Source organism: Triticum aestivum, chromosome 2A, assembly GCF_018294505.1.
Source record: "Triticum aestivum cultivar Chinese Spring chromosome 2A, IWGSC CS RefSeq v2.1, whole genome shotgun sequence".
NCBI lineage: Eukaryota > Viridiplantae > Streptophyta > Magnoliopsida > Poales > Poaceae > Triticum > Triticum aestivum.
Genome location: NC_057797.1, coordinates 165,623,758 through 165,651,591, shown reverse-complemented (window position 1 = coordinate 165,651,591; position 27,834 = coordinate 165,623,758). Strand labels below are relative to the sequence as shown.

Here is a 27,834-nt window from a genome sequence, read left to right as displayed (position 1 = left end):
AGGTATACTATGAGTTACTCTGGTATCCGAATACTTATGACTTTGCCAGGGGCTTGGCCCTGAGCAACCACTCGTCTTCGCCTTCGGCGGCGGTGGTGGAGTAGTCCGGAAGGAGAGTCCTTCCCTTCTTGGACCCTTCGCCCCCCCCCCCCAAGTGGGGCGGCCTTCCTTTTCTTGTCTCCCCCGACTGGAGGGGGAGCACCTTCATCTTCTTCCTCGTCTTCGGGGGAGGAGTGCGTCGTGGAGTCATCGGACGATGAGTCCGATACCACCTAGCGCCGGGAACTCTTTCGGGTTCCCTTGGCCTTCTTGGTCTTCTCCGGCACCTTGTAAGGAGCCGGAGTCAGCATCTCCGTCAGGAGAGCGTCCGCAGTGTCTTCGGGCAGAGGGGCTGGACAGTTAATCTGCCCCGACGTCTCCACCCAGTCCTGTCAAAGGCATGGAGCTCAGACCCCGCACATGGTTAAGCTAGGGGAAATAAATATCCTACCGGATGTGTAGAACTCACCGAATGCACAAGGCGCTTCGCGCTTAGCCCGCAGTCCTCGGTAAGAGAAGGAGGGACCTCGGTGCCCTTGAATAGCACCCTCCAGACGTCCTTGTGCGTCGTGTCGAAGAGCTAGCTAAGAGTCTGGTGCCGGGCCGGGTTGAACTCCCACAAATTGAAATCCCGTTGTTGGCACGGGAGGATCCAGCGGAAGAGCATGACTTGGACTATGTTGACAAGCTTAAGCTTCTTGCTTGCCATATTCCGGATACATTTCTGGAGTCCGTCCAGCTCCATCGATGAACCCCAGGATAGGCCCTTCTCTTTCCAGGAGGTGAGCCGCGTGGGGATTCCGGATCGAAACTCGGGGGCCGCCACCAAGTTGGGGTCGCGCGGCTCGGTGATGTAGAACCACGCCGATTGCCACCCCTTTATGGTCTCCACGAAGGAGCCTTCAAGCCATATAACATTGGGCATCTTGCCCACCATGGCTCTGCCGCATTCTGCTTGTTGGCCTCCCACCACTTTCGGCTTGATATTGAAGGTCTTCAGCCACATGCCGAAGTGGGGCCGGATGCGGAGGAAAGCCTCACACACGACGATGAACGCCGAAATGTTGAGGATGAAGTTTGGGGCCAGATCATGAAGGTCCAGCCCGTAGTAGAACATGAGACAACGGACGAATGGATGGAGGGGAAACCCCAGTCCGCAGAGGAAGTGGTGGAGGAAAACTACCCTCTCGTGAGGTTCCGGGGTAGGGACGATATGCCCTGCAACTAGCAGCCGATGCGCGATATTCGCGGCTAGGTATCCGGCTCCGCGCAACTTCTTGATGTGTCCCTCCGTAACGGAGGAAGCCATCCATTTGCCTCCCGCTCCAGACATGTTTGGAGAAGGTTGAGGGAAGGATGTGGACTTGGGCGTTGGACCTCGAGTGCGCAAGAACGGATGAGCAAGGAGGAAGAAGGCGTGGGTAGAAAGAGGTTAAACCTTATCCCTTTATAAGGGCGGCCGAAACTATGCGCCACCACTAGCCTGGTAAAACTCGCTTATTCCCCAGGCGCCGTAATCGATGGCGCGGTTGGGTTACCCACGACCGTATTGATGAGAATCCCGTAATAAGGGGACACGATCTCTGCTTTGACAAGACATGTCAAAAAACCACCTCACATTATGTGCGGGGCTAGTTAAAGGAAACGGTTCGAATAATCACCGGGCCATGGCATAATGTCATGTTGCCAAAACGTGTCAGCAGATTAGATTTGTGGAAATATTATTCTCTCTACGGTGGTATGTGGAACTTATTTTGCAGGGTCGGACACTATCCTTGTATTCAAATTCTTCTGTGGTGTATTCGGAGGAGAACCCCACCTTGCAATGCCGAAGACAATACTGCGTGCCAGACTCATCGTCATTGAAGCCTGCTTCAGGGGCTACTGAGGGAGTCCTGGATTAGGGGGTCTCCGGACAGCCGGACTATATCCTTTGGCCGGACTGTTGGACTATGAAGATACAAGATTGAAGACTTTGTCTTGTGTCTGGATGAGACTCTACTTGGCGTGGAAGGCAAGCTAGGAAATACGGATATGTATATCTCCTCCTTTGTAACCGACCTTGTGTAACCCTAGCCCCTTCCAGTGTCTATATAAACCGGAGGGTTTTAGTCCGTAGGACAACAGACAATCGTACCATAGGCTAGCTTCTAGGGTTTAGCCTCTCCGATCTCGTGGTAGATCAACTCTTGTAATACTCATATCATCAATAATAAATCAAGAAGGACGTAGGGTTTTACCTCCATCAAGAGGGCCCGAACCTGGGTAAAACATCGTGTCCCCTGCCTCCTGTTACCATCCGCCTTAAACGCACAGTTCGGGACCCCCTACCCAAGATCCGCCAGTTTTGACACCGACAGAAAGGCATGGAACACTTCCCTGGAAAGAAAATTAAATTACCTTATGAATCTATTATGAGAGCTACTTATGGATTGCCTACCAAAGATGGCAATACCTAGATCTATCTTCGCTTTTATGCCTAGCTAGGGGCGTTAAACGATAGCGCTTGTTGGGAGGCAACCCAATTTTATTTTTATTCCTTGATTTTTGCTCCTGTTTAGTAATAAATAATGTATCTAGCCTCTGTTTTGGTTGTGTTTTTTTGTGTTTAATTAGTGTTTGTGCCAAGTAGAACCGTTGGGAAGACATGGGGAAAGTCTTTTTGATCTTGCTGTAGAAAACAGAAACTTTAGCGCTCACGAGACCTGCTGCCATTTTTATTTGGTAGGTTCTATTTAGTTAATTCTTTTTGCAGATTATTAATAGATAAATTCGTCACGTCCAGAAATTTATTTTAGAATTGTTTGGTTTCCAGAACTTGCATTAGCTACAGATTACTACAGATTGTTCTGTTTTTGACAGATTCTGTTTTTCTTGTGTTGTGTGCTTATTTTGATGAATCTATGGCTAGTAAAAGAGTTTATAAACCATAGAGAAGTTGGAATACAGTAGGTTTAGCACCAATATAAATAAATAATGAGTTCATTACAGTACGTTGTACTGGTGTTTTGTTTTCTTTCGCTAACGGAGCTCACGAGATTTTCTATTTTGAGTTTTCTGTTGTGAAGTTTTCAAGTTTTGGGTAAAGATTTGATGGATAATGGAACAAAGAGTAGCAAGAGCCTAAGCTTGGGGATGCCCAGGGCACCCCAAGGTAAAATTCAAGGACACGAAAAATCCTAAGCTTGGGGATGCCCCGGAAGGTATCCCCTCTTTCGTCTTCGTCTATCGGTAACTTTACTTGGAGCTATATTTTTATTCACCACATGATATGTGTTTTGCTTGGAGCGTCTTGTATGATTTGAGTCTTTGATTTTTAGTTTACCACAATCATCCTTGATGTACACACCTTTTGAGAGAGACTCACATGAATTTAAATTTATTAGAATACTCTATGTGCTTCATTTATATCTTTTGAGCTATATAGTTTTTGCTCTAGTGCTTCACTTATATCTTTTAGAGAACGGTGGTGGATTTGTTTTATAGAAACTATTGTTCTCTCATGCTTCACTTATATTATTTTGAGAGTCCTTTAGAACAACATGGCAATAATAAAAACTTTCATATAAGTGCATCGAATACTATGAAAAGTTTGATACTTGATAATTGTTTTGAGATATAGAGATGGTGATATTAGAGTCATGCTAGTTGAGTAGTTGAGAATTTGAGAAATACTTGTGTTGAAGTTTGTGATTCCCGTAGCATGCATGTATGGTGAACCGTTATGTGATGAAGTCGGAGCATGATTTATTTATTGATTGTCTTCCTTATGAGTGGCGGTCGGGGATGAGCGATGGTCTTTTCCTACCAATCTATCCCCCTAGGACCATGCGCGTAATACTTTGCTTTGATAACTTGTAGATTTTTGCAATAAGTATGTGAGTTCTTTATGAATAATGTTGATCCGTGAATTATACACACTCTCACCCTTCCACCATTGCTAGCCTCTCTAGTATCGCGCAACTTTCGTTGGTACCATGAACCCACCATATACCTTCCTCAAAACAGCCACCATACCTACCTATTATGGCATTTCCATAGCCATTCCGAGATATATTGCCATGCAACTTTCCATCGTTCCGTTATTATGACACGCTTCATCATTGTCATATTGCTTGCATGATCATGTAGTTGACCAGCCCAAATTGTACTATAGTTGATCATCGTTCCGTTATTATGACACGCTTCATCATTGTCATATTGCTTGCATGACCATACCTACCTATTATGACCATGCAACTTTCCATCGTTCCGTTATTATGGGCTTTATTTTACACTTTTATATCACTTTTGGGACTAACCTACTAATCGGAGGCCCAGCCCAAATTGCTGTTTTTTTGCCTATTTTAGGGTTTCGAAGAAAAGGAATTATAAACGGAGTCCAAACGGAATGAAACCTTCGGGAATGTGATTTTTTCAAGAAACGTGATTTTCTCAAATAGATATTCTCATAATTATTCTCTTTTCTATCAAATGCTCGACAGTAATTCGTTTACCCACCGTAATACTTATGCTCTTGAGAGAAGCCACTAGTGAAACCTATGGCCCCGGGGTCTATCTTCCATCATATTAATCTTCCAATACTTAGTTATTTCCTTTGTCGTTTATTTTACTTTGCATCTTTATTTCTCTTTATCATAAAAATACCAAAAATATTATCTTACCATATCTATCATATCTCACTCTCGTAAGTGACCGAGAAGGGCTTGACAACCCCTTTATCGCGTTGGTTGCGACGTTCTTATTTGTTTGTGTAGGTGCGTGGTACTTGAGCGTGATCTCCTACTGGATTGATACCTTGGTTCTCAAAAACTGAGGGAAATACTTACGCTGCTTTACTGCATCACCCTTTCCTCTTCAAGGGAAAACCAACGCAGTGCTCAAGAGGTAGCAGGAGGGCACAGGCAGGGGACTGGGCCGGTGGTCGCTGGCATTTCAAGGAAGATCATTAACACTGGCTGGTTGGAGGTAGATGAAGGCGATCTGCCCGTTCTTTATACATCAAACGGTGCAGAAAAAATGGACTGACCTATTTGTTTTCAATCGACTATTATTTTCTAGAATCCTATTGTAATTTAGTGTGCCATGCATGTTGTAGAGCTATCATATGTCTCCCATCATTTATTTCTCACCGGCCTGCTATCTGCTACCTTTACACTATACTATTTGTGCACACACTTCACCCGTACTCACATTATTGTTTTTTTATGCATGGGTATTTCAAACTCTGACGTAGTGTTGATGAATGCAGAAAAGAAAAGACAGAAGTCGCTCCAGTGTAATTCGAAGATAAGCACTAAACATTTGAGCGCTCTAAAGGGTGCAGTCTCAGCAGTTGGAGACAGTAAACATAGCTCTGCAGTTAATGATCTCAATTGCCACACACAACCATCCCAGGTGCTTGCTTTAACTTTGCGTTGTCAAATGTGGTTGCGTGTTGCATATGGTGTCTAGCTTGTATTGCTTCCAATTTGGTTAAATTGCATCTGCTTACTTTACACATTATACCTTTGATAATGACATGCCTTCCTGTTTTGTATCCCTCGTCTAATAACCATGTTCGTACATCAAACAGATGCTCTTTTGTATCCCTCGTCAACCACTTATGATGAGACAATCACCCCAATGGGTTACTGTGAGATGCCATACTCGTTTAAAGAGTGTAGTGTCATCCTCCCCACATGATTCTCAAGAAAGAGCAAGGCTAAATGAAGATAGTCAACGTAGCTCTCTAGTTGATGACCGCAATTCCCCCTCACCACCATCATAGGTGCTCGCTCTAACTTCGTAGTGTGATATGTGGTTGCATGTTGCATACGGTGTCTAGCTTGTAATGCTTCTAATTAGGGTAAATTGCATCTGCTTAGTTTACACATTATACCTGTGAATATGACACGCCTTCCTATTTTTGGTACACACTACACCAATGTGTTAACCTTGTTCTTACATGAAACTACCTCTCTTCTGTATCCTGCATCAATCACTTACGATGAGTCACCTTTATTTGTTGCATATTGCATATTATTTCTAGCCTATTGCCATGTATTGCTTCTAATTTGGTAAAATACATTTGTTAGGGCACCCTTTTAACTTGGCAGAGTGATATTGGTTTCATCTTTCATATGGTTTCTAGCTTGCATTGATTCTAACAAGTTCAAGCACCTTGTGCTTAGTTTACACTTTATACATCATACATGTCAATGTGTCACGCCGTCCTATTTTTCATACATATTCCATCCTCCTATCATGCGGCTGCCTTACATGAAAGTAGTGTTCATCAGTATCATGCATCAATGAGTTCTGAAGAGTAAATTTTATTACTTTTTCTTGCGGGTTTAACTTGACAAGGCAAAATCAAGAAATAGGAAGGAAAAGAGTAAGGAAGGCGATGATGGTGGTCCTCTATAGCAACGTAAACGGAGCATATGTACCAATTCTCCTTGTACTGATAGTGCATTACAAGGTCCAAGTCTCCGCTCCCCTACTCCACCATCCAAGGTGCTTGCTCTAACTTGGTAGTGTGATATCTGGTTGCATGTTGCATATGGTGTCTAGGTTGTATTGCTCCTAATTAGTGTAAACTGCATCTGCTTAGCTTACACATGATATGTGTGAATATGACACGCTTTCCTGTTTTTGGTACATACTATATCTGTCAATCACACCATGTTCTTACATGAAACTACTCTTCTTGTGTATCTTGCATCAGTCACTTATGATGGGACACCTTTAAGTTGGTAGTGTGATATTGGTTTGCATCTTGAGTATAATTTCTAGCATGTATTGCTTCTAGTTTGATGAACGCCACCTATGATGAGATAGTTTTAACTTGGCTGAGTGATATTGATTGCACCTTTCATATGGTGTCTAGTTTGCAGTGCTTCTAATTTGTTGAAGTGCCTTCTGATTAGTTACCACATCATAGGTGTGAATATGTCAAGCCATCCATTTTTTTGTACATATTCCATCCTCGTAGCATGACTTTGCCTTTAATCAGAGTAGTGTTCGTCAGTATCATGCATGAATGAGTTCTGAAGAGAGAATTATGTTCCTTTTTCTTGTCGGTTTGACCTCACAATGCAAAATCAATAAAGCTGAAGGAAATTGGCAAGGCATTGGATGATGCTGGTCCTTCCGAGCAACTGAAATGGAGGTTCTCTACAGATTCTACTCTGCCATCCTCCCAACAAGATTCGCAAGACAACGCAAGGCTAGACAGTCAACGTAGCTGTGTAGATGATGAGCACATCTCCACTACTCCACCATCACAGGTGCTTGCTCTAACTTGGCACTATTATATGTGGTTGCATGTTGCGTATGATGTCTAGCTTGTAGTATTGCTTCTAACTTTGTTGAATTGCATCTGCTTACTTTACACATAATGCATGTGAATATGACATATGTTCCTATTTCTAGAACATACTATATCTGATCACACGATGTTCTTACATCAGACTACTGTTCTTGCATATCTGCATCAGTCACTTATGATAAGGCACCTTTAAGTTGCCACTGTGATATTGGTTGTGTCTTGCATATGATTTCCAGCATGTACTGCTTCTAATTTTTTGAAACGCCATACAGTTTGAACTTGGCAGAGTGATATTGGTTGCATCTTTCATATGTTGTCTAGCTTGCAGTGCTTCTAATTTGTTGAAATGTCGTCTGCTTAGTTACCACTTCATACATGTGAATATGTCACGCCATCCTGTTTTCATACATATTCCATCCTTGCATCATGTGTTTGCCTTTCATCGGAGTAGTGTTCGTCAGTATCATGCATGAATGAGTTCTAAAGAGCTAATTTTATTCTTTTCTCTTATCGGTTCGACTTCACAATGCAAAATCATTACAGCCGAAGGAGATTAGTCCGGCAGTGGATGATGGTGCTCCTTCGGAGCAACTCAAACATGGGGTCTCTATAGATTCTACTCCGCCATCCTCCCAACAAGATTCACAAGACAACAGAAGGCTGGACAGTCAACGTAGGTGTGTAGATGATGAGCACATCTCCCCTACTCCACCATCATAGGTGCTTGCTCTAACTTGGTACTATTATATGTGGTTGCATGTTGTTTATGATCTCTAGCTTGTATTGCTTCTAACTTTGTTGAATTGCATCTGCTTACTTTACACATAATGCATGTGAATATAACACGTGTTCCTGTTTCTAGAACATACGTGTACATGATGAGCACATCTCCCCTACTCCACCATCACAGGTGCTTGCTCTAACTTGGAACTGTTATATGTGGTTGCATTTTCTGTGTGATGTCTAGTTTGTGTTGCTTCTGATTATGTTGAATTGCATCTGCGTAGCTTACAACTTATACCTACAACGATCACTTACCCATAAGACACATTTAACTTGGGACTGTGATGTAGGTTGCATCTTGCATTGTCTTCTAGCTTGTACTGCTTCTAATTTCTTGAAATGGCACTTACGACGAGACACTTTTTACCTGATAGAGTGATATTGGTTGCATGTTCATATGGTGCCTAGCTTTCATTTCTTCTAATTTTGTTGAAATGCCTTCCACTTACTATTTTTCATACATATTCCATCCTCCTATCGTACGTGTGAATATTGAATGCTGTCTTTTTTTTGTATATATTCCATCCTCCTATCATGCGCTTGCCTTACATCAAAGTAGTGTTCGTCAGTATCATGTATCAACCAGTTAGCAGAGCTAATTTTATTCATTTTCTTGTGGTTTTGACTTCATAACGCAATGTCATAAAATAGGAAGGAAAAGAGTAAGTTAGGGGATGTTGGTGGTCCTCCGCACCGATGCAAACAGAGACTCTCTAGATTTGCCACTGCTACTGCTAATGAAGTTGAAGTCCCAAGTCTACAAGATGAGTTCATCTCCCGTACTCCACCATTGCAGGTGCTTGCTCTAAGTTGACAGTGTGATAATCGGTTTCATGTTGCATATGTTGTCTAGCCTGTATTTCTTGTATTTTGATTAAATTGCACCTGCTGAGTTTATACGTTATACATGTGCATATGACATGGCGTTCTATGTCTAGAATACACTACATCTATCTATCATACCATGCTCTTACATCACAGTATTGCTGTTGTGTATCCCGCATTAGTCACTCATGATTGGACGCTTTTAACATGGCAGTTTGATAGTGGTTGCATCTTGCATTGATTTCTATGTTGTATTGCTTCTAATTTTTCGAATTGCCACTTATGACAAGACACTTTTAACTTGGTAGAGTAATATTGGTTGCATCTTTCATATGGCGTCTAGCTTGCATTACTTCTATTTTCTTGAAAATCCTTTTGCTTAGTTTACACATCGTAGCTGTGAATATGTCATGCTGTCCTATTTTTCTTACATGTTCCATCCTCATACGGTTGTCTTACATCAAAGTATTGCTTGTCTATATCATGCATCAATGAGTTCGGAAGAGCGATTTTATTCTTTTGTGTTGTGGATATGGCTTGACATGGAAAAGTCAAGAAAGAGCAAGGAAAATAATATAGTAGGGAGTGGTGTTACTCGTCGGGATAAACGGAAAAGGATCTGTCATCCAGATTCTGTTGGTACTTATAGTGCAGTAGAAGGTCCAAGTCCACCAGCTAAATCTACAAACATAGTATCACCTGCTCCACCAGCTGCAACATCCACTTCAACTGTACCAGCATCTCAACGAGTTACTCGTTCGTTTGCTCCGGAACTGGCCAGTTCCCAAGCTACCTTCACATCTAACACTACTTCCGAAGCACTACTGACACAAACAGGACTTGGCAAGATCAAATGAACCTCATGAGCATCAACACCAAGACGGTACCTGACCGAGTCAAGTTGCAGTTGCATGCTCCTTTATATGTACTCTCACAGTTTGATGTACACTAACACTTTCCATATTTGTTGCTGAACTAGCACCACGGCGCAAGCGGAAATAGACATTAGGGATAATGCTTGACAGATTAACAAAATCTAAAGGAGGAAGAATGGAGATCAATTTTGAGGCAGGTTTAAAAAGGCCACGTGATGCTACAGAGTCAGCCAAGTTAGTATCAGAGGCAGCCGTTGTCGTTAGGTTTCATGCACGTATCCTCCCAATGTGGATCCAGTACATGAATGAGAAAGACAATACCCAGTTTAACACCTTCCTTGACCATTTATCCGTAAGTAATGTTATTCATCGCAATTAGTAATATTGTCTTACTCTGTCCCATACTTTCTAGCTTCCTCCTAATAAGACTCACATTCTTTTTTCAACAGATGAGGTTAAAGTTGGATCCGAAAGATGATGCAACTAAACAAGCATGCACTCATGTTTTTCAGTGTGCTCTGCGACAGTATCGGTGCCACCTTAGAAAATCTCACTTTGAAGGCAGGGTTAACAATGAAAGCTCCCAAACATCACCAGTGGAATATATTACAGATGAAGACTGGACAGTCCTTGTTAAACACTGGTCTGAGCCAAAGTATCAGGTAGGCTATATGTATTTGATCAGACCACATATTGAACTTGTATTTATGTATGTGCCTTACAAGTGTATCTTCTTCTAGGCTAACTATTTGAAGAACAAGACCAACCGTTCTAAAGTGAAATTCCAACAGACAACAGGATCTCGTAGCTATATTGCACACTGTGAGGCTCTTGTAAATAGCTGATGCTTCCTTCTTTTTTCTGTGCCATATTATCGTATCTATATTGACTTGTTCCAAATACAGAGGAAAGCCTATGTGGACCAAAAAGAACCTGAACTGAATGCAGTGCAAATCTTCAAGGATTGCCACACCAGCAAGATGAAGGGCATGAGCACACCAGTTCAAGCCGTTGTTGTAAGTCCTTACTCCTCCTTCCTTTGAACTGATTGGTACTGTGATGTGTTCATTTAACTACTTGGTTTGCAGCCAATGTCAGTTACTTTGTTCACTTTTATACACAGTTGTCTTAACGTATCATTTCACCTTACATGGTTTAAAAGAGATGAAGGATATTCTTTTGGTCTTGATCTGTAATTTAGTTGTTATGTTCACGTGCACACACAATGATAAAATAGCATGTTTATTTTATATCTGTTTGCCCATGATATGAATGATGTCATACTATGTTCATCCTACTTTAAACCATGTCTCTTTATCCTTAGATGTCAACGAGTGTGAGGAAATAGACAATACAGTAGGCATGCTACATTGACATATGTTTCGAAAGTGATTTTATTATGTAGTTGGCACTACAATACATGCTAATGTATTACAGTAGTTCACCAAAATAAGTTATGTATAAACATGTAACCTACTTTGTTTGTTTTTGTCTCATTAGTAACTTATCTGGTAGACTAATCTACAAGTTCAAACTTTCAGGAAGCTATGGAACAAATGATTGAACAGCCACAACCACCTGAAGGTGACGAGGCTACCACAGGCACAATGTCACCTCTTGCCGCAGTGCGTCAGTATCTCTCCACTAGCAGTGCAAAAAGCACCTTCCTGCGTAATTCTGGGTTGGTTGTCAAGGTAACCTCGTCGAAGTCGCCTATTGAACAAAATCTTCCTGCTAGACATAGTGATATATCTGTGCTCCAGACACAAGTCCAATCCCTAATGGACGTCGTTTTGGAAACAAGAATAGTGGTAGACAAATGTCGTCAAGATATGAATGGTTTTGAAACCAGACTATCAGTCATTCGCTTCGTTGTTCAAGAGCAATGGCGGAAAAAAGGTGAAGATCGTTCTGCTCCATCAGATTCTACAGCCTGAAACATTAGCACTTAGGTCAAATGATTTGTGCTTCTATACATCTGATGGTGCTTTTATCTGCAAGGATTGTAAACTTTATGCCAACAAGCCTTTTGTTGTATGGTTGGAATTTATTTTGTTGTGATACATCATTTATGATGTTGCCAAAGGCTGCAGTAATTACTACGCTATTTTTGTATAGTGTATGTTTATGTTAGTAATGTATTCGGCCGAAAGCTTCGTAGGAGCCCAACATGCCAACATTCGTCGGGCCCATTCCAATTGGGCTAAAAACAATTATGGGCCAAAATTTGCATGTAGCCCACTAAAAATATTTGGGCCTAAATCAACATAAGCTTCCATATTTTTCTGGTAAGCCTGTGCCCATAGTGGGCCTTTAACAGGCCTAAACATAATTTGGGCCCTCAGTAACAATAGGCCGTTTACAGGTGTAAATATCTCGAGCCCATAAAAAACATGGCCCTTTAATAGACCGAAAATGAGATTGGGCCCTGATTGGGCCAAATAACCCACTGGTCTTAGCAGGCCGAAATGGTGGCCCATTTACGATGCGGATCTTTCACAGGCCGAAATTCGAACTGGTCGTAAATGCGCGGACCTAATACACGGGCCTTTAACAGGCCGAAAGTTCGGTCGGGCTAGATTATCATCATTTTTATATGGGCCGTTAATGGGCCTGATGTGACGTTGGGCCACATATGGCCCATGGATTTCGTCCGACGTTAACAGGCTGAAAATCACAACAGGATGAAAGTGGCCCAAATCTATAGTGGGCCTCTAACATGCCGAATGTCAGACATGGCCGAATATGACCCAAATCCTTCACGGTCGTTTATGGGTTGAAAGTTTCAATGGCCTGTAAATGGGCCCAAATGAAGCAGGACCTTTAACAGGATGGAAATACACCGGGCCGTAATACGGCCCATATACTTAGCGGATTGTTAACGGGCCAGAAGTAACCATGGGCTGCGATGATGACAAGTTTAGGCCAGGCCGTTGACGGGCCAATTTAACACTAGCCGTACGGTCCTTAACTGAGAATGTTGGGCCTTTAGCTGGGCCGGCCCATTATGGTCTGCAAAATCTTGTGGGCCTTTAGCTGGGCCGGCCCATTATGGTCTGCTAAATCTTGCAGGCCTTTAGTTGGGCCGGCCCATTTAAACTTTATGGGCCACTTTTGGGCCCGTCCACGTGTCAATATTTCATAGGCCCATCTCGACCGTTGGATGAGTGACACCTGTGCCAACGCGGAGCTGACGTGTGGTTCCGTTGGCCAATGAGAATTTTACACATGGAAAGTCGGCATTGGTCGTGGCTGTTAGCGGGTTATCGGATCCAAAACCGTACCCGATAGCTTAACGGCGTCCCATTACAGTGGATGCCACGTGTCGGTCACCCTTGAAGAAAGCACTTCTATGATGCGCGATTTATCGTCATGGAAGTGGACACTTTCGTGATGATAATTTTGGTAATGTCATGGAACACTTCTATGACAACACAGGTATGGCTATCTTCATTTTGTCATAAATTTGTCATGGATGTACATGCATGACAGAAAATGTGACCTACTATAACAAACATGTATCATCACGGAAGTGTATTTTTTTGTAGTGTCACACATCAATGGAGAGGCTATGGTGTTGATGTAGAAGCCCTCCGTGATCGAATCCCCCTCCGACAGATCGCCGGAAAAGGTCCCCAGATGGGATCTCACGGGTACAGAAGGTTGCGGTGGTGGAAAAGTGGTTTCGTGGCTCCCCTGGGTGTTTTTAGGGTATAAGAGTATATATAGGCAAAGGAAGTAGGTTGGTGGAGCTACGAGGGGCCCACGAGGGTGGGGGGCGCGCCTAGCCCCCCTGGGCGCGCCGCCCTACCTCGTGTCCGCCTCGTTGCTTCCTTGACATCCACTCCAAGTCTCCTGGATTGCGTTTGTTCCAAAAAAGATTCTCGCGAAGGTTTCATTCCGTTTGGATTCCGTTTGATATTCCTTTTCTGCGAAACACTGAAATAGGCAAAAAAAACAGCAACTGGCACTGGGCCTCCGGTTAAATAGGTTAGTCCCAAAAATAATATAAAAGTGCATATTAAAGCCCATTAAACATCCAAAACAGATAATATAATAGCATGGAACAATAAAAAATTACAGATATGTTGGAGATGTATCACATAGCTGTAGTAGGTGACTATAACTTGCAAGATCGGATCTAAAACATGGATATAATGATGAATTCATAAACAGTTCAGATCTGAAATCATGGCACCGGGGCCCAAAGTTACAAGCATTAAGCATGGAAAAGTCATAGCAACATCAATCTAAGAACATGGTGGATACTAGGGATCAAGCCCTAACAAAACAAGCTCGATTACATGATGAATCTCATCCAACTCCTCACCGACCAGCGAGCCTACGAAAGAATTACTCACTCCCGGTGGGGAGCATCATGGAATTGGCGATGGAGATAGGTTGGTGATGATGAAGATCGCATATCCCCCTCTCCGAAGCCCCAATCGACTCCAGATCTGCCCTCCCGAGGAAGAATAGGGCTTGGTGGCGGCTCCATCTCGTGGATCGCGATAATTCTTTCTCCTTTATTTTTTATGAAATAATTTGAATTTATAGTATCAGGGGGGTCATCAGCGGGGCGACCAGGTGGGTACAACCCACCTAGGCACGCCAGGAGAGGGGGCACGCCCTAGTGGGTTGTGCCCACCCAGGTGCCCCTCTCTGGCAGTTCTTGGCTCCCAAAATTCTCTTTATTGATATAAAAAATCCTCAAAAAGTTTTGTTCCATTCTGAGAACTTTTATTTCTGCACAAAAACAACACCATGGTAGTTTTGCTGAAAATAGCGTCAGTCTGGGGTTAGTTTCATTCAAATCATGCAAATTAGAGTCCAAAACAAGAGGAAAAGCGTGAGAAAAAATAGATACGTTGGAGACGTATCAACTCCCCCAAGCTTAAACCTTTGCTTGTCCTCAAGCAATTCAGTTGATAAACTGAAAGTGAGAAAGAAAAACTTTTATGAACTCTTTTGCTCTTGTTTGCATAAATAAGCTTAAACAGCACCCAGGTTTTCAGCCAGCATTATAACTAACCATGTCGACAATAACTCTTAAAGATTATAATGATTCATATCAATGACATAATCAGCTAGCGAGCAATAATAAGATATCTCAAACAGCAACATGTTGTCAAAACAACCATGATATAATATGACAATAATGGTATCTCGCTAGCCCTTTCTGAGACCGCAAAACATAAATGCAGAGCACCTCCAAAGTTCAAGCAGCGACTAAACATTGTAATTCATGGTAGAAAAGATCCAGTCATGATGCAACCAATCATTAGCTACACACAATGCATAAATCATGACCGCTATGCTCTACTCAGTTTCTGGCGCTTGTTTATAGAAGGTGATGACACAACATAAAAGTAAATAGAAAGTCCGTTTGCAGAGGGAAGCAGTGATTTGCAGAGGTGCCAGAGCTCAATTTTTAAAACTGAGATAAATGAAATTTTGAGACATGCACCCTTCTCATTCACTTCACGACCATTAGTTATCAACATCTTCCATGCTAAGCACGCCAATGGCGGTTTCCAAGCGATAAAAGTAAAGGTTTACTCCCCCTCCACCAATAATCACATTCCACGGCTTGTCCGAAACAACGGGTGCCATCCAAACTGACAACAGTCCTGGAGGAGTTTTGTTTAATTATTTGCATTTTTTAGTTCGGGACTGGGAATCCCTATTACCTCCCATTTCCTCGTGCAATGGCGAGTGAATAAACAGTCGACCAGAGGATAACATGCTTAGCAAAGAAGATATCGATCACCTCCTATCGTTCCATGAATGATCCAGGCACACAAAACGGATAATTTTTAGAAGTTTTTAGAGGTGGCACATGCAAATTTACTTAGGACGGCAGGGTAATACCGCATATGGGTAGGTATGGTGGACTCATCTGCAATAACTTTGGGTTCAAGGTTTTTGATGTACAAGCAGAATCCCCACTTAGTACAGGTGAAGGCTAGCAATTTTAAGATTGGGAAGCGGCCAGCTAGAGAGCAACAACGATCATGACTAGGCATTATGCATAAGTAACATTGGACACTAGTATGAGTAGGATATGAAAACCATGAACATAAACATTATAGAGGCTATGTTGGTTTTGATTCAACTACATGCATGAACATGTACCAAGTCAAGCCACTCGAACATTCAGAGAGGATACCATATCATCATACTACATCACAATCATTTTAACGCTATGTTGATATCCAAGATAAATCATTATCCACTCCCAGCTACTTATGCATGGCATGAGAAACTATAATCTCTAATTTCCATTGCAAACATGTTTAATCATAACCGGTTGAATTATGGGCACTAGGTTAAACATATTTACACAGACAAGACAAGTCTAGTTCATACCAGTTTCTCCTTGCCATGGCCAGCTCATCGAATATTGTCATTATTGCCTTTCACTTGCACGACCGAATGATATGAAAATAATAATAGAAAGTAAATTACTACAACTAATTTTTTTGGTTTTTTCTAAAGTTGTTCAAACACACAAGAAGAAAGCAAGAAAATAAATCTAAGCATGGATGATACAATGAAAAAGTGTGAACACGGAAAAATGAAATGATATGTGAACATGAATATAATGTCGGTGAGAACATGTACTCCCCCAAGCTTAGGCTTTTGACCTAACTTGGTAGTGAATCAGTAGCCTGGAGGGTAGTATGGATCCTAAAGAGCAGGCATCCACTCATCCCACTACTGAGGAGCAGGCATCCACTGATCCCACTGTGGAGGTGCCTCTGCAGCAGTGTGAGCGTTCCAGTAGGCGAGGATGTCTGCAGGTATAATCCGGTATCCGCCCTTGGTGACAGGATCAAACAAAGCAGGTGCAAGCAAGGGGATAACATCACGAGTGTCAATGTTATAGACCAAGTTATAAGGAATGGCAATGTCAGGACGATCATGTGCAAGAAAGTGATGGTGATCCATGGCTGCACGGTCTAGGTAAACTATGGTAAGAGGGAAATCATGAGGGCGTATCTCAACCTCGAAGTGAGCCACCAAGCAAGTAGCATAAATCCCACCGTGTATTTTGCCCTAAGATTTATTAAGATGGAGGTGACGAGCCACAATAGCTCCCAAGCTATATGTGTTGTCGCCCTCGATTGCACGACGTAAGACAGCAAGGTCTGGTGAACTAATTGCACCCACCTTCTCCGTAGCAAGCAAGCATTTGGTAACGAAATATGCAAAGTAACGAACAATAGGAAAATGTAAACCACCGGTAGTGATGGCTGACACTCTCCTCTCATCACCCACTGTCAAAGTGCGACAAAAATCCTCAAACTCAGCTGGCCTGGGCTCGGCCAAGCTCCCGTCAGAAGGGATCAAGCATATGTCACAAAACTCAGTAAGTGGTATCTGATGAATTTCAGCATATAAATTAAAGCTCACTTCAGGAGGATTATTTCTAGGCAAGAAAGTAAAGCTTTGAACAAACATATTTGTGAGGATTTGGTGCTGGTCACACTCATCTGCGAAGAAGTCGGTGAGACCAGCATTGGTAATGAATTGCATGAACTCCTCATGAATTCCAGCTTCTTACAGGAACAGGATGTGCAGCCATTCGCACGGCTGTACCTCTGCCAACCTCCGAGGGTGGAGATCATTGTCAGAAGACTCCCCAATAACACCCTTGGAGTTCTTCCTTGAGCCATATTTCCTGAAGATATTCATGTCCGTGTACAATTTTTTGAAAATAAAGAATTTGGAGTGACAAAAATTTGTCAACATAACTTTGTAAGATTGATAGCAACTACCTATAGGGATACATAGAGGCCATAACAAGCATTCAAACAACTTAGAACACTAAGAATTCAACATGCAAGCACATCTACAGCAGCACCAAGAGTAGCTAATTATTCAAAGTATAAACCACTGAAACAAAAACTAATTGGACAAATGGTGAAGTCACATACTAAGCAACAATCTCTCGAAACAGTTTTTGAAATGGAGCTTCGAGCAAAGAGATTGAAATTGGCAGCAAAATGAGCAAGAACACATGACAGAGAGGGAGAGTGCTTTTTTTCTGGAGGTAGGTGACAATGTGGGACGAAGAGATAAGTGAGGGGGCCCACGTGGGGACCACAACCCCCCAGGGCGCGCCAGGGGATGTTCGCGCGCCCAGGTGGGTTGTGCCCACCTGGTGCACCCCCTCTGGTTATTTTTGCACCAAAAAATCTTAAATATTCAGGAAAAATCATATAAAATTTTCAGGGCATTCTGAGAATTTTTTTGGGTCATTTTTATTTCACGGGAAATTCAAAAACAGATAAAACATGGCATTTTATTTTATTTAACTAATAAAAATAGAAAACAAAAGGTAGGGACAGAAAGTAGTGCTTACTAAATCCATCAACTTCATACCGTTCAAAAATGATTCAATAATAAGGTTGATCAAGTCTTATTAACAACCACTGTCGGAACCGAAGAACTTTCGTAAATCACTAAGTTACCTCAATGGGGATATGCATTTCCCCAACAAAGCATTTCATATTTCTTTTTGACAGTAGGTAGAGGTATTTGAAAACTACCAATAGTGATTGTCGGAGATTTTTCAATAACATTAATACCATTCACTTGGAATAGTTTCTTCAGAAAGTGCATTGTATGCTCATTACCATTGATATGAAAAGTGACATTGCTTTTATTGCAATCAATACCAACCCCTGCAGTATTCAAGAAGGGTCTACCAAGGATAATCAACATGTTGTCGTCCTCGGGCATCTCAAGTATAACAAAGTCAGTCAAAATAGTAACATTGGCAACAACAATGGGCACATCCTCACAGATACCGATAGGTATGGCAGTTGATTTGTCAGTCATTTGCAAGGATATTTCAGTAGGTGTGAGTTTATTCAAGTCAAATCTTTTATATAAAGAGAAAGGCATAACACTAACACCAGCTCCTAAATCACATAAAGCAGTTTTCACATAATTATTTTTGATAGAGCAAGATATAGTTGGTATTCCCGGATCTCCAAGTTTTTTAGGTACTCCATCTTTAAAAGTATAATTAGCCAGCATAGTGGAGATTTCAGCTTCCGGTATTTTTCTCTTATTTGTGATGATGTCTTTCATATACTTTGCATAAGGAGGCATTTTCAAGATATCAGTTTAGGGAGTACGCAAAAAGACTGGCCTCAGCATTTCAGCAAAGTATTCAAATTCTTCATCATCATTCTTTTTAGTTGACTTTGGTGGAAAAGGCATGGGTTTTTGAACCCATGGTTCTCTTTCTTTACCATGTTTCCTAGCCACAAAGTCTCTTTTGTCATATCTAGTATGTTTAGATTGTGGGTTATCAAGATCAACATGTGGTTCTATCTCAACATCATTATCTAGTTCTTTATCATTTATTGGTTGAGAGTCTTCATGATCCTCATCATTATCTTTTTCATTATTACTAGGTGAGTGTTCATTACCAGATTGGGTTTCATCATCAGAGATAGAAGTTTCATTTTCATTGTCAGGAGGTTTTTCTATTTCAGGTTCACTAGAACACTACTGGAATTTGCATATTTGCCGTCTGCCAGTTCTTTGCCGTCCGCTGGCGGACGGCAAAGGTCTTTTCCGTTAGCTTAAGGAAAACGGACGGCAAAGAACTGGCAGACGGCAAAGAAGGTCTTTGCCATCAGCCTGTACTTTGTCATCCGCTGGCTGACGGCAAAGAGAGAGCTGGTCCCACTAAACGAGTTAATTGAGGAAAACTTAACGGCCCCCCTCTTTGCCGTCTTCTAGCAAACGGCAAAGAGGAAACAAAGCGTACGCCAAAGGGTGGGCGGACGGCAAAGATTCTTCCTAACTAACGGCCGAGCCCCACCCCGTCCCTTCTCTCTGTTTCTCTCCCTCTCTCCTCCCCGACGCCCGCCGCCCCCGCCGCCCGCCGCCGCCCCCACTACCCGCTGCCGCCCCGCCACCCACCGCTGCTTGCCCCGTCGACACACCACCCCGCCGCCCCCCACGCGCCGACGCCTCGTCGCCCCACCACCCCGCCGCCCCGGTGCCTCGCCGCCCCACCACGTCGCCGCCCGACCGCCCCACCGCCCCGGCGCCCCCACCACACCGCCACCCCCTCCACCCGCCCGCCACCCGACGCCACCGCGACCCCATCGCCCCCACCTCCCTACCGGCTCGGCACCGCCGCTCACCGCCCCGGCGCCACCGTCGCCCCCGTCGCTGCCGCTCGATCCGGTGAGTTATTTTTTTCCTGTTTTTTCTTTTTGTTGTTGTTAGATTCAGTTTAGTTTTAGTGTTAGATTTAGTGTTAGATTCAGTTTAGTTTTAGTGGTAGAATATGTAGAAGGGGAAGAAGAAGAAGAAGAAGAGGGGAGAAGGGAGGAAGAGGAGGAGGGAGAAGAAAAAGAAAAGAAGAGGAAGAGGAAACCCTAAACCCTAGTTTTAGTTATAGTTTTACTTTAGTTTTAGTTTCAGTTTAGTTTTAGTTTTTATTTTCAGTTTAGTTTATTTTAGATTAGTTTTAGTTTTAAGAAGAGGGGGGAGGAAGGAAGAGGAGGAGGGAGAAGAAGAAAGAAAAGAAGAAGAAGAAGAGGAAGAAGAAGAGGGAGGAAGAGGAGGAGGAGGAAGAGGAGGAGGAGGAAGAGGAGAAGAGGAGGAGGAGGGAGGAAGAGGAGGAGGAGAAGAAGAGAAGAAGAAAAGGCTGTCACGTGCCTCGACCGCGACCCACACCCCGACCCCGACCCCGACACCCCGACACGGCACCCCGACCCCGACACGCCACCCCGACACCCCGACACGACACCCCGACCTCGATCCCCGACACCCTGACACCACACCCAAACCCCGACACCCTGACCCTGAAACAGCACCCCGACCCCGACACGGCACCCCGACCCCCGACACCCTGACACCCCGACCCCGACCCCCTGACACCCCGACCTCGACCCCCGACCCCTTGACACCCCGACCCCGACACCCCGACACCCCGACCCCCGACACCCAGGCCTCGAAACAGCACCCCGACCTCGACACGGCACCCCGACCCCGACACGCCACCCCGACACCATATATATTTTTTGATTTTGTTAAAAACATCATATATTATTATTCATGTCGGTATTTTTTTATGTTGTATTAATTTCGTTTACTCTTTGTCATGGCAGGTGTTGAAAGATGATGGGCGCTGGTCCGGAGCGCTCTGAGGCCCCTTCTTCGTCAGCGTGTGGTGGGAGGTCTTCCATTCCACCCGCACAAATCCGACGAGCATTGCTAGACAGTATGGCGACACCGGCTGGCCCTTCTTCGTCAACCGCAGTGCCCAGTAGGGGACGAGGAAAGGGAGGGAAGAAGAGAGGAGCTGGAGCATGTGGTCACAGGAGAGGAGGTAGGGTGACTGCTAGGGTGCCTTCCTCGCCACCACCCCCAGCTATTTCACCCGAGCATGTGACTGCTAGGGTAGACTCGTCCGAGGAGGAGGCTACACGGACTCCGGTCCACGAGCCTTCGGCCCATGATAGTTGGGCCCACGAGACATCGGACGAGCACACATCTAGATGGGGTACCTGGCCGGATCAGCCTGAGGGGCCGAGTGGCCATGCTGATGATGGCGGGGAGCCGACTGATATTGAGGAGGAGGGGGCACCATCTACCAGCGTGGTTGTACACGGCTCCCGTCCGTGCCGGCGACCCGCGAGCGGAGGTGGTTGATATTCCCTGATGGGGAGAGGTAAGTGCATTTAATATTTTTGTACCTTCTGCATTCACGTTTCTTCAAATATCTAATGCGCTAGCCTTGTCATGCTGTAGGGGTTGGGACCACCATGAGAAGGTCCGCCGGCCCAACTCCGTCCTTGGAGTGCTTTGCCGGCAAAACTTCCCGGGATTTGTCACGTTGCCTGGTGAGGGACGGCTTCCAGAGCTTGGATTGAGCTAGGAGCACTACTTGGCTGCCCCGGCCTCGCCGGGTGAGATTATCGATGGTGTCTTGTGCAACACGAGGGCAGACGCGGTGATTAGAAATTCTGAGTAATTTCTCCTTTACACAACTAAAAATCTTCAACTAGCTAGTTATTAATTGTACAAATCAATATTGTCTCATTTGATTGCAGACATTCTACAGGTGTGAGGAGGGATACGAGGAGGAGGCGGTAAATGTTATCGAGAACGTCTGCAAGCGCCTACTACAGAACTTCCGGCATGAGGCTCGGGTGCAGGCTGTTCGAGAGTACTACGCCTTGCGTGGTATCAAGAAGCCCAAGCCGGCGTGCCACGAGAAGTTCCTGAGTAAGGAGCAATACATGAAGGTAATTCTTAAGGCCTTGTACTTACTTCCTTCATTTATTAATTCATAGCTGTAGCGCTCAAGTTTCTATTTGCTAACTTAGGCGGCTCGGAGATGGTGTGTGGATCGGATGGATTGTTGGGAGGTGTTGGTCAATGAGTGGTGCTCAAAAGAATGGCTAGCCATCCACAACGCGGCCAAGGACAAACGTGCCCAAATGGAAGGTGTGCCACACCATCAAGGCAGCTCCAACTTATATCAGTTCGGGAGGAACTGGGTATGTGGTTTGCTTCATGATTCATGCAATTCATTCATCATGCTAGCTTGAGCCCTTTAATTACTAATTTACGTTGTTTCTCTCTTTTAGGCATGCTACAATAAGGCAGATAAGGTGCCAGTGGTGTACGACCTCTATGCCATGGCCCATACTGCCTCTTACAAGAAAGTCAAGGCATTCTCTCCGTCTAACCTCGATGATGCAAACAACTTCACCAACATATCCTCCCATGACAAGCTCGTGAAATATAGAGATGAAGGGAAGGCGAGGAAAGGGGAGGACTTTAACCCGAGCCAGGGTCCCATTGATCCAGAGCTGGTGATGATAGCTGGTGGCGGGAGGCCCCATGGCTCGATAGCCATTGGAGATGGACTTATCCGTTTTCCTAGCACTCTCCTGGAGATCAAGGCGTGCCAGTCGAGATCCGCTCCTGAGATAAGGCCTTGTGAATGGCCAGTCCAACTCGCCTTCAAGGTTAGTTATACGTACTCAGCTATCTTTCTACATTACATTGTGTGCGCTTCCATCAATGATTACAAATGCTAACGAGGAGTGGTGTTGCAGGCTGCTATACAGAGTGAGAGAGATAGAACGGAGAAACTTCTGTCGGAGGCGGCGGAGAGGCAGCGGGAGTTAAAGGAGAGGATGACAAATATGTTGGAGGAGGAGAGGGCACAGAATGACATGCAGGCAAGGGCAATGTATGAGCTCCTTGTGGTAAGTTTCTTCTGCTAATTAGCCAAAACATTCATGTAGTGTTTGTCTCATTACTAACTAGTATGACTGAGTCGTCAAAACCAAATGTACAGTCTGTGTGCGAGAAGTCCGGTCAGACCGCTCCACCGATGCCAGTGATTGCTCCTGGGACGATGGTGCGTTTAATTTGAATGGACACTACTTGCTAGTCTGAACATTTGAGTGTCATCATGCTAAAGAGACATTGGAAATGATCTTTGGTGCAGCATAACTCCAGACAAGCATCGCATGATCCTTCTCCAGGTACCGGCACGAGCCAGCCTGCTCCCACACCTCCATGATCACGGTAAGTTTCTCTAGTGTTTTGCTTAACAAATGCATAAAGACCTAGACTTAGCTTTATTTCCTCCAAAATGACTTAATAAGCTTGTCGACCTCCAAAACCATCCATTTTACCTAAGTTAGCTCTAAAACTATCTATACTTAGCTTTGTTTCCTCCAAAATGACCAAAGTTAGCTCTAATATGCTTAGTTAACTAGGTTTGCTCAATAATGACATGTACTTAGCTTACTTATGTCAAAAATGGCATAATTAGCTTAGTTAGCTCATAAATGATCCATTTTACCTAAGTTAGTTCTAAAATGATCCATTTTGCCTTAGTTAACTCATAAACGATCCATTTTACCTAAGTTAGTTCTAAAATGATCCATTTTACCTTATTAGCTCATAAACGATCCATTTTACCTAAGTTAGCTCTAAAATGACCCATTTTACCTTACTTTGCTCATAAATGATCCATTTCACCCATGTTAGCTCTAAAATGACCCATCTTACCTAGGTTAGCTCCAAAATGATCCATCTTACCTAGGTTAGCTCTAAAATGATGCATTTTTACCTAAGTTAGCTCAAAAGCGATCCATTTGACCTAGGTTAGCTAATAAACGATCCATTTCACCTATGTTAGCTCACAAACGATCAATTTCACCTAAATTAGCTCATAAATGTCATATATTCTTCTTCTTCTTCATTTTCTTCTTATTCATCATCATCTTCTTCTTCTAATCTTCTTCTTCTAACTTTCTTATTTCCCATTTTGCAGAATTCATTCGCTTCACGGAAGCTTGCATACATGGAGTGCTTGTTTGCATGGACTATGTTTCTTTAGTATTGATGAACTATGCATGTATGTGTTGATGACACTATTGTAATATGTATGGTTGGATGGATGTATGTGGTTTTTGATGATTTGTAGATTTTTGCAATAAGTATGTGAGTTCTTCATGACTAATGTTGAGTCCATGGATTATACGCACTCTCACCCTTCCATCCTTGCTAGCCTCTTCGGTACCGTGCATTGCCCTTTCTCACATTGAGAGTTGGCGCAAACTTCGCCAGTGCATCCAAACCCCGTGATATGATACGCTATTTCACACATAAACCTCCTTATATCTTCCTCAAAACAGCCACCATACCTACCTATTATGGCATTTCCATAGCCATTCCGAGATATATTGCCATGCAACTTTCCATCATTCCGTTCATCTTGACACATTCATCATTGTCATATTGCTTAGCATGATCATGTAGTTGACATAGTACTTGTGGCAAAGCCGCCGTTCATAATTCTTTCATACATGTCACTCTTGGTCCATTGCATATCCCGGTACACCGCTAGAGGTATTCATATAAAGTCATTCTTTGTTCTAGTATCGAGTTGTAATCATTGAGTTGTAAATAAATAGAAGTGTGATGATCATCATTAATAGAGCATTGTCCCAAAAAGAAAAAGAAAAAGGGCCAAATAAAAAAAGAAAGGCCAAATAAAAAAATACATATATAAAAATAAAAGGGGCAATGCTACTATCATTTGTTTCCACACTTGTGCTTCAAAGTAGCGCCGTAATCTTCATGATATAGAGTCTCTTGTTTTGTCACTTCCACATACTAGTGGGAATTTTTCATTATAGAACTTGGCTTGTATATTCCAACAATGGGCCTCCTCAAGTGCCCTAGGTCTTCGTGAGCAAGCAAGTTGGATGCACACCCACTTAATTTCTTTTGTTGAGCTTTCATACATTTATAGCTCTAGTGCATCCGTTGCATGGCAATCCCTACTCCTTGCATTAACATCAATCGGTGGGCATCTCCATAGCCCATTGATTAGCCCCGTTGATGTGAGACTCTCTCCTTTTTTGTCTTCTCCACATAACCCCCCTCATTATATTCTATTCCACCCATAGTGCTATGTCCATGGCTCGCGCTCATATATTGCGTGAAAGTTTATAGGTTTGAGATTACTAAAGTATGAAACAATTGCTTGGCTTGTCATTGGGGTTTGTGCATGATGAGAGCATTCTTGTGTGGCAAAAATGAAACATGACTAAACCATATGATTTTGTAGGGATGAACTTTCTTTGGCCATGTTATTTTGAGAAGACATAATTGCTTAGTTAGTATGCTTGAAGTATTATCATTTTTATGTCAATATGAACTTTTGTCTTGAATCTTTCGGATCTGAATATTCAAACCACAATTAAGAAGAATTACATTAAAAATATGCCAAGTAGCACTCTGCATCAAAAATTCTGTTCTTATCATTTACCTACTCGAGGACGAGAAGGAATTAAGCTTGGGGATGTTTGATACGTCTCCAACGTATCTATAATTTTTGATTGCTCCATGATATATTATCTACTGTTTTGGACATTATTGGGCTTTATTATCCACTTTGATATTATTTTTGGGACTAACCTATTAACCAGAGGCCCATCCCAGAATTGTTATTTTTGCTTGTTTTAGGGTTTCGAAGAAAAGGAATATCAAACGGAGTCCAAACGGAATGAATCCTTCGAGAACGTGATTTTCTCAACGAACAAGACTCGGGAGACTTTGACCCTACGTCAAGGCACAAGAGAGGAGGCCACGAGGTAGGGGGCGCGCCCACCCCCACCAGGCGCGCCCTCCACCCTCATGGGCCCCCTGTTGCTCCACCGACATACTTCTTCCTCCTATATATACCTATGTACCCCCCAAACGATCAGATACGAAGCCAAAACCCTAATTCCACCACCGCAACTTTCTATATCCATGAGATCCCATCTTGGGGCCTGTTCCGGAGCTCCGCCGGAGGGGGCATTGATCACGGAGGGCTTCCACATCAACACCATAGCCTCTCCGATGAAGTGTGAGTAGTTTACCTCAGACCTACGGGTCCATAGTTAGTAGCTAGATGGCTTCTTCTCTCCTTTTGGATCTCAATACAATGTTCTCCCCCTCTCTTGTGGAGAACTATTCGATGTAATCTTCTTTTTGCGGTGTGTTTGTTAAGACCGATGAATTGTGGGTTTATGATCAAGTCTATCTGTGAATAATATTTGAATCTTCCCTGAATTATTTTATGTATGATTGGTTATCTTTGCAAGTATCTTCGAATTATCAGTTTGGTTTGGCCTACTAGATTGATCTTTCTTGCAATGGGAGAAGTGCTTAGCTTTGGGTTCAATCTTGCGGTGTCCTTTCCCGGTGACAGTAAGGGCAGCAAGGCACGTATTGTATTGTTGCCATCGAGGATAACAAGATAGGGTTTTCTTCGTATTGCATGAGTCTATCCCTCTACATCATGTCATCTTGCTTAAGGCGTTACTCTGTTTTTAACTTAATACTCTAGATGCATGCTGGATAGTGGTCGATGAGTGGAGTAATAGTAGTAGATGCAGGCAAGAGTCGGTCTACTTGCCTCGAACGTGATGCCTATATACATGATCATACCTAGATATTCTCATAACTATGCTCAATTCTGTTAATTGCTCAACAGTAATTTGTTCACCCATCGTAGAATACTTATGCTCTCGAGAGAAGCCACTAGTGAAACCTATGGCCCCAGGGTCTATCTTCATCATATTAATCTCCTACTACTTAGTTATTTCCTTTGCTATTTACTTTGCCTTTATTTTACTTTGCATCTTTATCATAAAAATACCAAAAATATTATCTTATCATATCTATCAGATCTCACTCTCGTAAGTGGCCTTATAGGGATTGAGAACCCCTATTTGTGTTGGTTGCGAGGATTTATTTGTTTTGTGTAGGTACAAGGGACTCGCGCGTAGCCTCCTACTGGATTGATACCTTGGTTCTCAAAAACTGAGGGAAATACTTACGCTACTTTGCTGCATCATGCCTTCCTCTTCGAGGAAAACCAACGCAGTGCTCAAGAGGTAGCAAGCGCAAGACACCAGGGCGCCCTTGTGGGTTGTGCCCAGCACTACCCACCTCAGGTGCCCATCTTCTGGTATATATGTCATTTTGACCTAGAAAAAAATAAGGAGAGGACTTTCGGGATGGAGTGTCGTCGTCTCGAGACGGAACTTGGGGCAGGAGCACTTTTGCCCTCCGGCATAGCGATTCCGCCGAGGGAACTTCCCTCCCAGAGGGGGAAATCGAAGCCATCGTCATCACCAACAACCCTCTAATATTTGGGAGGGAAATATTCATCAACATCTTAAACAACACCATCTTCTCGTTCATCTCTTGTGTTTAATCTTTGTACCGGAACCTTAGATTGGTACCTATGGGTGACCAGTGCTGATTATCTCTTGTAGTTGACTACTATATGGTTTATTTGGTGGAAGATTATATGTTTAGATCCATTATTCTATTTAATACCCCGCTGAACTTGAGCATGATTATCATTTGTGAGTAGTTACTTTTGTTCTTGAGGTCACAGGAGAAGTCATGTTGCAAGTAATCATGTGAATTTGATAT

The 27,834-nt window shown here is 43.3% G+C and overlaps 1 pseudogene; it reads right to left on the bottom strand.

Moving 5' to 3' along the window:
• Window positions 1–23,267: 23,267 nt before the first annotated feature.
• The window catches only part of LOC123191605 (homeobox-leucine zipper protein ROC6-like), a 131,630-nt pseudogene continuing 127,063 nt past the window's right edge, over window positions 23,268–27,834 (bottom strand).